General features: G+C 37.0%; 1 protein-coding gene across 1 annotated transcript in view; it reads left to right on the plus strand.

The window, feature by feature from the left end:
* ACSS3 (acyl-CoA synthetase short chain family member 3) overlaps window positions 1-12,107 on the plus strand; it is a 51,181-nt gene that overhangs the window by 21,275 nt on the left and 17,799 nt on the right. The gene's annotated exons all lie outside the window — the stretch shown is intronic.

Below are 12,107 nucleotides of genomic sequence, written 5' to 3' on the forward strand. Positions count from 1 at the left end.
TTGCATTGTACGTAAGGGAGAGATAAGACTGTATGGCTGTTAGGGATGATGCAGTAGAGAGCCTCTGGGTGAGGATTAAGAGGATGGAAACCCAAGCAGATGTTGTGGGTGTCTACCATTGATTGGCGACCCAGGACAATAGCATACATGAGATATTCTGTAGGCAATTAGGAGTTGCCTACAGTTGCCTGATCAGTTGCCTTTGTCCTTATGGGACTTCAATTTTCCTGACATAAACTGGGAATATCATACCGCCACAACAAGTAAGGCTGGGAATCATAAAGCATGTTGTAGATTAACTTCTTGTCACAAATACTAAGTGTGTCAACTAGGAAAGGAGCCCTCCCAGATCTGTTGTTTGAGAATAGGGAAGGCCTTGGGAGACGTGGTAGTAAGGGGCTGTCTTGGCCACAGTGATCATGAATTACTTGAGTTCAAAATTTTTGAAGTAAGCAGAGAAAACGTCAGCGGAGTTGCCACCCTGGGTTTTAAAAGAGTGTGCTTTAAGCTCCTTGGGAAGCTAGTGAGCAGTGTCCCCTGGGAGTCTACTCTAGAGAATTTTGGGGGATCCGTGAAAGCTGGTCAATTTTCAAGAATTCAAGAATTTCAAGAATTCAAGCTGGTCAATTTTCACCTTTTTAAAGTCCCAGGATTGAAAGCTAATGGCTTATTTCTACATATGAAAATGCTTTTTACCTCTAATAATCTAGCAAATTATTACATATTCCCAGATTTGATATTTGTCTGTATTCTTCCAAAGAACATCACAAAACTGTGAGAAATATTGGCACCTTAGTTTTACCTGAATACTGTAGTCTTATTAATGCAATTCTGTCTTAGTTGTTGACTCTTTCAAATGAGGCTAAAGCAGAAGATAGTGGAGGAGAGGAGTCTAGTATCTGTGTTATCAGTATTTCTTGTAAGGTGGAGTAATTTCTATTACCTTGCTTATGACTGAGCTAAGTAGGGAAGAGATCAGCTTTGCAGAGTGTAGGTGACTGAGTCACTATTTAGAGGCAGAAATGAGTGAAAGGAAGTTTGACATGCTAAGATATTATAAAAAAGAGAAAAGGGAATATAAAAGTTATTTAAAAATCTAGGTAAAGTCTTTCATTTTGTCTTCGAAAGATTTATGGAGTATATGAAATCATTGTGAATTGAAACAGTGGAAATGAAAGGAAGCTTTCATTAGAGGCCTCCAAGGTGTTTACACCAGGAAAGCCCAATTGATTACAGCTTTGATTTGTGTCAATGTCTTCATCAATAACGTTTTTTTATTTGAATATTTGTGTTGCAAACATAGTAAGCACATCTTAAAAGATGTGCAATGCATGTCACAGGATCAATAAGTGGTACATACAATTTTAGGAAATAAGGACTGCTAAGCAGTTGCTGTTTTCTTTGGAGATGTGGCAGTGAAAGAAAGAACAGCCCTTTCAGATCCTGTACTCATCTGTACATAGGGAGAGGATAATCTTGTTTTGGATTTGTGCAGGTGTTTTGTTTTTGCTTATTTATACAAAATGGCACTTAGTATTTAAATAGCAATTTTCATCTTCAAAATAATTGTGCAAACACAAGTAAATTAATTCTTTCAACACCCTGGTGAAGTAACTAAAGTTATTCCAGTCTGGCAGACGTTAAATTGAGAAAGATAAGTATCTTGCCTACCCCAAGCTATTCAGGAAGCCACTGCAAATTCAATGTTAGAAAACAGTTTTCTGTGCTCAGAGATAGATTTTTATGTCGTATTTACACGTGTTTTGTGGTATTTTGAGTTTTTGTGAAGGAAAACAAAAAGTGTCTTTCAGACCTTGTTCTAAGCCTCTGTGTGTGATGATGTTTATAGAGAATGATGCTGCATTTCAGTATTCCTGCTAGGAGCTTCGCAAGGAACTTTGCCAAATTTATTTGAAATAACCTAAACAATGTTTAAGTTGTACTCACTGTGTCAAATTCTTTGGAGCGGTCTCAGTACGCAAAGAAATGTGGGTTACCTTGGTTTTGGATCTAGCTTTCAAATCAAGAATTAAAAAAAAAAAAACAGCAATGAAGGTGTGAAGAGCTACGGAAGCACAGACACTCTGAAAGCTTGTGTTAAATATTCCTAGCTGCTTCCATGGTAGCTATTCAGTATTTGTAGCAGAAAGAAATAAAATGAGTCTTCTACACTTTTTTTGACATTTTTAGAAGTTAGCAAGTAAGATTTCCACTTCTTCATAATAAATATAGGATGCAAAGAAAAAATTCAAGGATAAATTTGAAGTGTATAAAATGCCAGTCAAGAGACACGTTTTTTGGGGGGCTTTTTTATTTATTTTTGGTTGTGTACTTCTTATACTACGGGAATCTAAGTTACAGAGCATGCAAGCGTAGGGGGTTCAAGTTGGAGAATCAGCTGTTTCATGTTGTGATACGATTGCCTTAAGTGTTCTGACTGTCAGCTCACTAAGAGGCAGAACTACGAGAAGATTGTGCATGTTTTCAGTTTTCGTGGAATCACTGACTGGCTTGGGTTGGAAGGGACCTTAAAGATCATCTAGTTTCAACACACCTGCCACGGGCAGGGACACCTCCGACTTGACCAGGTTGGCCAAGGCCCCATCCAGCCTGATCTTGAACACCTCCAGGGATGGAGCATCCACAGCTTCTCTGGGCAACCTGTGCCACTTCTAGTTCCACAGGACTACTGGTCATACTGATATTTTATTGGGACTATACAAACAGAAAATTGTACCATTGAAATCAGTATAAAAAATATACACAGTGTAATATATTTCAATGAATTATTTCCTACTACAATCATTTAAGCAGAAGAGTTTATTAATGTGGTCTCCAAGCAGCATGGTCTGGTCCCCTGTCTTCAGTTTCCATTGTGTTGTCTTGGCAACGTTGTGCATAATGTTCTTGTGAGCATCCAGAAAGACGGATTTTGCAGCTGAATTCTGTTAGGTAATCTATGCAGGTTTCTGCTACAGAACTGTTCTTCAGGTGAGTTACCTTGTCAATGTAGACATCCATCGCCCCCCATTTGACAATTGGGTTCTACATTTTGTTCTTCAGTCATCTCTGCTTTGCCTGGGTCAAAACTGTGCAGATGTGCGTTTCAATCCATTGAAAAGGATGAAATTTTCAGAGGAAGAGGCAACAGGAAAAGCAAATTAAACAAAAGGTAACTGTTTCATTTACAGCAAAAGATTCAGTTCATGGATTTTTTTTATTATTTTTTTTTGTCAGAGTTGCAGTTGTGGAGTTACGTAACCAAAGCATCTAGAGCTCATTTGGAAGATGATGCTCAGATCTATATGCTCAGATGGCTGGCAGAGATTTCTTTCAGAGTTCAGACTGTTGTTTTATCTTATCAGATAGTTCTTCAGTGCACATTCTGTTCTTGCTTTTAAATACATTTGTATCCTGTAGACTAAGATCATATTTTGCTTTTGGTGGAAACTAATCTACAAAACAGTTCTTTAAAACTTGGAATTACTCTGTGGAAAATTCTGCAGCTATGTAGCCCTGAATTGCAGAGGCCTCAGAGCATAATGTTGTGGATAACTGAACTTGTAACAGATGTTCATGTAGAGGGAGAGGAGAAACGCGGTCATTCATTCCAAGTGAACTATTCTATTCTATTCTATTCTATTCTATTCTATTCTATTCTATTCTATTCTATTCTATTCTATTCTATTCTATTCTATTCTAATTTAATGTAACTTCAAAGAGCCAATGTAATTTAATGTAACTTCAGTTTTCCAATGAGCCAAGTAAAATTGCTTTGGGCAAGCCAACCAATCTCTTAAACCTGTGAAGAGCATTCAGTGCCTCTCTTTCTCAGTATTTAAGTAATGTTAGCATTCAGACGTGGAGGGAGAGAGGGGAAACTGCTCCTTTTCAGCATGCGACATGGGAGACCTGAATCCACATGTACATCCCAGGTTGCAAAGATGATACTGGTTCAGTGAGAGGAGGAGTGTTGTGGCTTGCAATAAAAATAATAATAATTTTTAAAAAAAAGGGGGGGGGAATCTCTTGTTTTTATTTACGGAATTGACTGTACTCTGAGCATGTTAGCCAGTAAGCACACCAGGTCCTTCTAGTAAAAAAAAAAAAAAGCACCTCTTGTCTTTAAATTCCTGGGAATTCTCTTTTCTCTCTTTTCCACCTGGGTGTTCTGTCTTTTTTCCTCCCACTGGTGAGCACCTCTTCTGTGTTGATTAAAAATTCAGTATCAAGCGTGCTGTCTCATGTACAATTTCAGTTTTCTGTCTTACATATACTGACATTTTCTAATTTAAAATAATTAGAAAGTACCTTAAGCTTTTCTGTTCCCATTTGACTTCAGTTTCTCTGTGCTTATTAATCTTAATCACTTCTGATTGCCTTTCCACATGCAGCCAGGGGCATCCATTAATATGAATGAAGCATTATTCATGTTTTTCTGCTTTTAAAAATTTATTTGTATGGTTGAGATGACTGAGAATAAAAGAACTGTAAAGCAAACTTAAGTTACGGAGTTCATCCATGAACAATGTTTAGAGTGCCCTGCATAGGCAAATGAAGAAGAGAGGACACCTTTAGGAGCTAGTGTGTTAAGTGAGAGTAGAGCAGCCTCAAGTGCCCAAAGGAGACAAGCTGTGGCAGCACCTCCAGTTTGTGTGTGTGAAGATGTTACAGGTTGCTGATCTCGTTCTTGTTGCATGGCAACTGCTTTTTTTGTAGCACAGAGAGTAAAGCCCTCATTAGTGTAAAGTAGATGATTTTTTTCTGATGATTTGAGAACAGAAACACTAGTAGTAAGCTGCATGAATCTACTGCTTGTAAGGAATAATCCTTTACAAGATTTAGAGCTGTCCAGTGAAAGTAGAGAGAGAACAGGAGTTTCTAAGATGTTAAACCCAGATACAGAAAAAAATATATTGTGAATTGCATAGTAGTAATTTTATCTGTCTTTTCTATCTTGGTAGTATTACTATGCATACAATATATTGAGATTTCCCCAAACGATTAAACAGTAAACTGTTAGCACTGAGATGTGTAATTACTTTTTATAATCTCCATTTATCTCTTAGTACTTCATCACGTATCGGTTATGATATTACAGTAGGAAGGAAATAAAAATCTGAAATTCATTTGCAGTCTGAAAGCATATTATAATTCAGTGCATTTCCTGACATCTTTAAACATGCTATCTGACATCTTCAAAATATGACCACAAAACCACATTTTGCTATACACAAGTTGTAAGACGTACATTACAAATTACTATTTGATAGCAAAGGAGCCGGGTATGTTTATTAGAAAATGAATGCATAAACTTCAGGTGTCTTGTGACTAGCTTGCCAGTTCATGACGACTGATGTTATTTCCTTTTTTGGATAATTTTATTTTGATAATTGCCACGGTCCACCAACATTTAACTAAGCTGATTGATATATATATATAGCTAACTAAACTGTATTTTGTACATTTATTGTCGATTTTGATTGGATATGCTTTGAAATCTTCACAGGCCTTGTATGTATGTATGATACCCCTCCACACAGCACAGTTTGTAAATATGTTCTGTATTTGGATAAAATCATGAAAGGGAGCCTTGAGGGAATTCTAATGTTTTGGGGGGTTGATTTTATTTTTAAATGAATGGATCAAATGTAGCAATAGAATCATTATACAAGAAGTATTTGGCCTTCGCAAGTGTAATATGTATTCATGGTAATTGATGCATTATGCCTACAAGTGCTTTGAAACATTTAGAAATACTTCAAAAATTACTTGTTTCTTATCTGACTTTCAATTCTAAAAATAAGCATGGAAACTCAGGCACTTCAGGCACTTCAGAAAATATATTACTTTATAAACAAATGGATTTTTTTGAGAAACAGGCTTCAGATTTTCAAATAGCTTTAGCTTATTTTGCAGTTTTCCTAAGCTTCTGTACATCTGCAAGAAATGAGGCAAATACTCTGTTTCTGGCTAGCTGCGCACAGCTGTTGTACAGGTATTAACATGGCTCCACAGTCAAGTTGATATTAATATGATAATTCCTAGGTTGTGCAAAGAAGCTTGAAGCTGTCGTACTCAGCACTGTATGCATGCCTAATAATATGGGAATGCCTGCCCATTCATTTAAAAAATTAAGATATATTTAATTCATGCAACTTGCAACATAATGCAATATTCACTTCTAAAGGTGGGGAATTGTGTCCCAGCTGAGGTGGGAGGCATTCATCAACACAGCTGAAGGTTAGAATCTGAAATAAAGTGAAACCAATGGAATAACTACCTAGATGAGCTTTGAGTAAGCTAGTTGTTGCTAAAGCTCTGTTCCAGAAAAATGGCCCGTTTTATGGAAGCACTTAAATGTGTACCTGTGTTGCATTCATCATTTAAAATGTAAAGTGATATTCTGAATCAGGGACAAATGGACAAATGGATTATGGGGGAGACAATACTTATGATGCTATTCCTGTTTTGATGAAACATACTGAAATAAATGGCTCTGCACTGTGGGTGTGTGATATTGTGAATGGGAAGTGGAAACCAACCCTGAAAAAGGGAGATTATCTCTGGCTCTTTGTTTGTACCCCTTCTTTTAGGCCAGTCCTAGCACGCATGTGGCTGTGTGGTGAGCAATATCAGCCAAAAACTAACCTAGCTAAAAGGAAGAACATTTTTTTAAACCTTTGTCAGTTCATCCAGTTCCATATAAAAGCATGGGAGTATTCATGCTGGAAAAAAAAGAAAGATGGGAAAGTACAGCCAACATGCAGAATGATAATGAGAACCTATTTTGTTTTTCCGTGATCTGCGCTGATGTGCATTTAAATCAACTCAAGTCAGCTGTGCAACTGATTGTCCGGTTGTGCATTTTAATTGCAAAACTAGCCTTCTTCATATGTTGGATAATTAAAATGAATATGGCTGTCATATCATTGTCCCTTTACGCTTTTGTTTGTTCTGCCTTTAAGGCAGTAAACTTTTTCTGTGGTGTCTGTACTGTATGGCCCTGTTGTTTAAGCATTCTTGATGCTACTGTACATTAAAGAATATGGAGAATAAGGAAAACTTGAAATGGAAGTGAATAAGGAACAGTAAGTAGCCATAACCAGAAGGAATGCAAATTTTTGTTCCAAGCACTGGTTGTTTTGTGCAAATGCACAAGTACTGGACAGTCTGCTTAATTAACATGTCTTTCTGATTTCTTTAGTCACCCTTTTAGAAATGGGTTAATTTCCTATTTATGTCTCTTTGCCATGCATTTTTTCTGGTAGTTAATGTATCACAGTTTCTGAGTAGAGAAAATTAAGCAATTCAGCAATTTTTTAAGGTACTGTATACAAATTAACACAGTGAGAAAGGTTGAATTTATTTTCACTTGGATGTGAAGAATAAGGTGAACGAAACAGTTGTTTTTCCATGAGGCTTACAGTTAATTTGTTACACTGCTTTGTAGAGTAATAGTGAGAGTAATAAGCATGTTTTACAGCTGTCCCACCACAAGGTAACAAATAGTCTGTTCTGATCTGCCGGATGAATGTAATCTAAATGGTAGGCAGCCTGAAGGAAAAATCGCGCTTTAGGTATGATAGCGTCTCTAAGGCTGGCGCAAGAAAGTCTTAGCTGACTTTTTCTTTCCAGTTGGTTTCCTGCACATGCTTCACACTAGCTTTACATATTTTTGTAATGTGTTTCAAAACTCCCTATAAAACATGTATGAAAAAGAGTACCTATGGAAGTCCTGATTACAAATCGCTCAGCTTGTGTACCTCACCTAAAATTGGGTATTTCTTTTGGGTTTTGCTATTAGGATAGACCCCTACTACTTACTGTATTTTGACATTCTGTATGTACCTTGTATGTATTGTGTTGATTCTGTATGAGTTAATTCACAAGAGGAGTAAGTTAAAAATAAAGTCAGACGGAGGAAAAATAAATGGTAATTGCTGTCACTGTTCAAGAATTTATCTGCTGCATCCATCACACTTCTCAAAAAAAAGGGTTGAAATGAAATACAAAATGATGCATGACAGTTTTTGAAGTTTCGCTATTATTCAGCAAAGCCTTTCACAGTTTAGGATGACAGATTGTCTTTACTCTAACCTAATTGTGCATAATGTGTGAATTAGATTTAATTTCACACTTTCTTTCTGACAGCATTAGTAAAACTGAATCAGGGAATCCTTAAGAATTTACAGGTCTCCAGATTCTTCAGTCATTGTTGTCCTCTTGTGGATTTTCTCATTTCTCTCTTATAATTCACTGTAGTACTCTGCTAAATATGTTAAGAAGAAGATTAAAATTTCAGTAAATATAAGCTCTGTCATAAAATTTCACTTCATTTGATGACAGGCTTAAGTATATTGAAGAGGGAGTAGGTAAAAGAAATGGAGAATTTCTTGATATGGTTATCATATATCTAAAAAAGCAATTTTCACTAGCCTTTAATCTTAGAAGGCTGTAAAAATAATTGCATATCAATGTACACTGACAATATGGATTCATCTGTACTGTACTTTTTTGGCAGTCTTCCAGCTTACAGCCCAGCATCACATCCCACTCCCTTGGGATCAGCCAACCTGTGTACCTCTTTGCCGTGTATGGTGCTGGGGTAAGAGTGGCCAGGTGTCATCTCCTTGCTTTAATTTTGATGGATAATTAGGGTCAGACTTTTTGTAGTGAAATGCCCAGCACTAGCCAAGTGTACTTGGTATATCTACACATTAATACTTCATTAGGTGTCAACCTGGAGCTCTGCAGAGAATATAGATATCTTCTAGGGAAAAGATGCAGAAATCTTCTAGGGAAAAGATGCAGAAAACTTTATGGCAAAATTATGCAGTTGATGTTTTTGAGTGTCTGCTGAAGGCATGGCTGAGCTATACTGTAAAAAGATTATCTGAAATTCTCTTCCAAGACCAATGAGCATAAGACTGAAGTGGTGCTTGGGCTACCAGCCCAGCAGTATGCCTATCTATAATTTATCATGGCTTAATAGTGCTAAATCAGAAGTTATGGATGAGGCCACCTACTGCTAGTGCAGTCAGAGAATTGGAAGCTTGCTTGGGTTTTAATGATGGAGAATCACCTGGGAAACTGACAAATGTACGCAGTTGTATGCTGAAGGATGAAGAACACAAGGGCTGTATGAACACTTGATGAGCTGGTCCCTGAATGTCAGAGTCCTCCTCAGCACATATTTCTGTGATGTGTTAGGTTTAGTTTTATTATAAGGAAGCAGCATGGCATGCTGTGATGTGGATTTTGAGTGCTAGAACTCATCTGGTACTGTGGTTTTCTGTTTCTGGGTGCCCATTAGTTGTTGCCATGCTGAGAATACATGTTCCTGGTACATTATTGATTTCTTCATTCCATCCTTCCTGGCATAACTAAAATGACCACTGTGTGGAGGGAGCATGTGCAGGGAGTTTTCAGAGCTGTCTTCTTGCTGTGTGGATGGATACTGCATGTTAATGGGTACTGCGTAAGCTTCCTCCCTTCTGTAGACCCTTGTCTCTATTTTATCTGTGTTGTCTTCTGCTGTAGTAATCCCTTTAATTTCCCTCAACCAAAATGACAACTTTGCCAGGAAAATGCCCCAGTAAGAATTTAGCTTATTACATTTACCGTATATGTTAATGTGTTAATGTATGACAATTGGTCCTTTTTCTTTTCTTCATCTTCTGCTACATAAGAACTCGCCACCTCTTCTGCATGCTTCAAGCATCTATATGTGGCATCCTGACAAATTCAGCCATACGTTAGTCACTTAGTGCAGCCCAAACCCAAATATTAATGTCGGAGTGAAGTGTATTTTCCCTAAGTATATCCCAGCAGAAAATAAAATATTTTAGCAGTCTAACAGTTTATTATATTGAAGAACATGAGACAGTTTAGAAATTGTAAGTGGTACTGGGCATTTTTCATCTTGAAAGTTGTGAGTTAATTCAAAACTGTTTATTTTGTTTGAACTTGAATGTGTACTGTGAATGAGCAAGACTATTTGGGGCACAGAACTACTAGCTGTTGCTCTGCATCATTTAGCAAAGCCCAGCTTCTTCAAGTCAGGCATGTGGGCAGATGGAGGAATTGTGATGAATAAAGTCAGGCATACAGACTTCCCATAGTACTCATAAGCAAATGCATGCTTTGCTTCTGCATCAGCAGCACTTTCAGTAATATAAGAATTGCTTTCAGAGACACAAATGCAACAAAAATGCCTGTATCAGTCTATCCATTAAGTGTCCAATATAGCACAATAATACTGAAATCTCTTTGAAATAATATCTTTCTCTTACATGTAGAGAGAGGCACATCTTTGAAATTCGAGGGTGATTTTCTTTAGATCAACTCCTATCCTGAAAGTAGAGATGTAAGGAGGGACTTGGGAAATTTTAACAGATATGATTTTAAGACAATCTCTCAGTTATTCTGTCTTGCAAGTCTCAGTAAAGTGCTTTTCATTATTCTCAGAGGTATATATATTCCCTCCATTGTAACTCATAGCAGGTGTTGAATGTAGTTCACCATCCGAACTGTAGTTCAGACTAGTTGTGAAACATTGCTCTTCTAAATAGCTGTTTCATTGTCACATTATATGGTGTTAGGCAAGAAGTAAATCGGGTTTATGCTCCAGTTGTCCCTGAAAAGGCTTCCACAGCCGGAGGGCTGCTGACTTGCTCGCATAGGGAATGGAAGGCTAGCACCTTAGATGTGTGCAGAAGGGATTGATCGAAGACAGATCTACTCTTCTATTTGTTACATTAAATATATGCAAGTTCCTAAAGATTGCAGTATTGGGAATCTGTCTAGACACTGCACAATAATTTCAGAGAATCTCCAACTATAAACAAATGAGTCAAGTAAGGGATATCTGTGTGCACATTTAGACACCTGGTGTAAGGGGTGGGTGGAATACAACATCCATTTGACAAATGTTATCCTACTTCAAACTGCTGCTGGTTTTACTTTCTGACCTGTGTCTTGTAACCTGCATATAAATCCTGACTTTAATTGTAAATAAACCAAACTTAATTCAAACAAAGATTCTTAAGCAGCTTTGCTTATTGGAAATATAAAAAATGGCCACACAGAACTTGTAGTATACGTAATTGGTAAGGAAAATTTCTCATCAGTAGTTGTTTTTCTGTATTCTTCTGAACAGTGTTGATTTCTTTTCAGCAGGATTTTCTATTCAATTCTTTCAAGTCAGGCTGTTTTTTCCTTGATGAAAAATGCTGTTCTGGAAAGCAGTTGCTGTTTTCTGATTGGTTTGGGAAATTGATATTTCAATCCAGCATCCTGTTTGAAAGATACACATTGATTTCCTAAGAAATGTACAGCACAAAGATGCATGCAATCCTTTGGCAATACTCCTTGGTGCTTCTATTTTGTAAGAGAATCTTTAGCATTCAGGAACAGTTAACCTAACATAAAGAGTGGATGCTTCTGGGATTCTCTCTCTTAATTAGTATCTGGTCCGAATACCAACAAGCCATATTTTTTCATGTATATAAAAAGTCTTATTGACCCATGGGAATTGAATGCATAGCCTAGAGATTAGAGCACTGGGTAAATATGAAAGTGATATATTTCTACTGGTAATTGAGAAGACAATAGAAGAAACAGCAGCAATTTTAAAGACTTACTCAGAAAGTTTTAGAACTTGTGATTCTTGTTTAGAATAAATGGGCTTACATTCAGTCTTATTCACTGTTTTCCAAAAAGCAGAAACACAAACTAGTATGACCATGTTTCCTTTCTAGTTTGTATTCTTTTAGTTAACAGTGTATCAAAGAGCCAAACAAATCCAAACTAATTTTCAGAAATTTCACATATTCCCCTTCTTCCCCAAGGGTTTTTTGATTGAGAGCTCTGCAATTAGAAATCTCTGTCAGTTCCTGAGTCATGCTAAATCTTACTGGTGCATCTGGTTACAGTGGTGCTGTGTTCCTTCTCTCTCAACAGTGAATCTAATGACTGCATTTTGTTGATGAGTACCTTTCTCATCTGATCTGTTACAGTATGGTTTTTAGCTCTTGCCTTGCAATATGTAAAGCAAGATATAATCTGTGCCATCACTTCTTTTCCTGCCAATGCAGTCAAAAAGA

The sequence above is a fragment of the Cygnus olor genome, chromosome 1 (genome assembly GCF_009769625.2).
Source record: "Cygnus olor isolate bCygOlo1 chromosome 1, bCygOlo1.pri.v2, whole genome shotgun sequence".
Lineage (NCBI taxonomy): Eukaryota > Metazoa > Chordata > Aves > Anseriformes > Anatidae > Cygnus > Cygnus olor.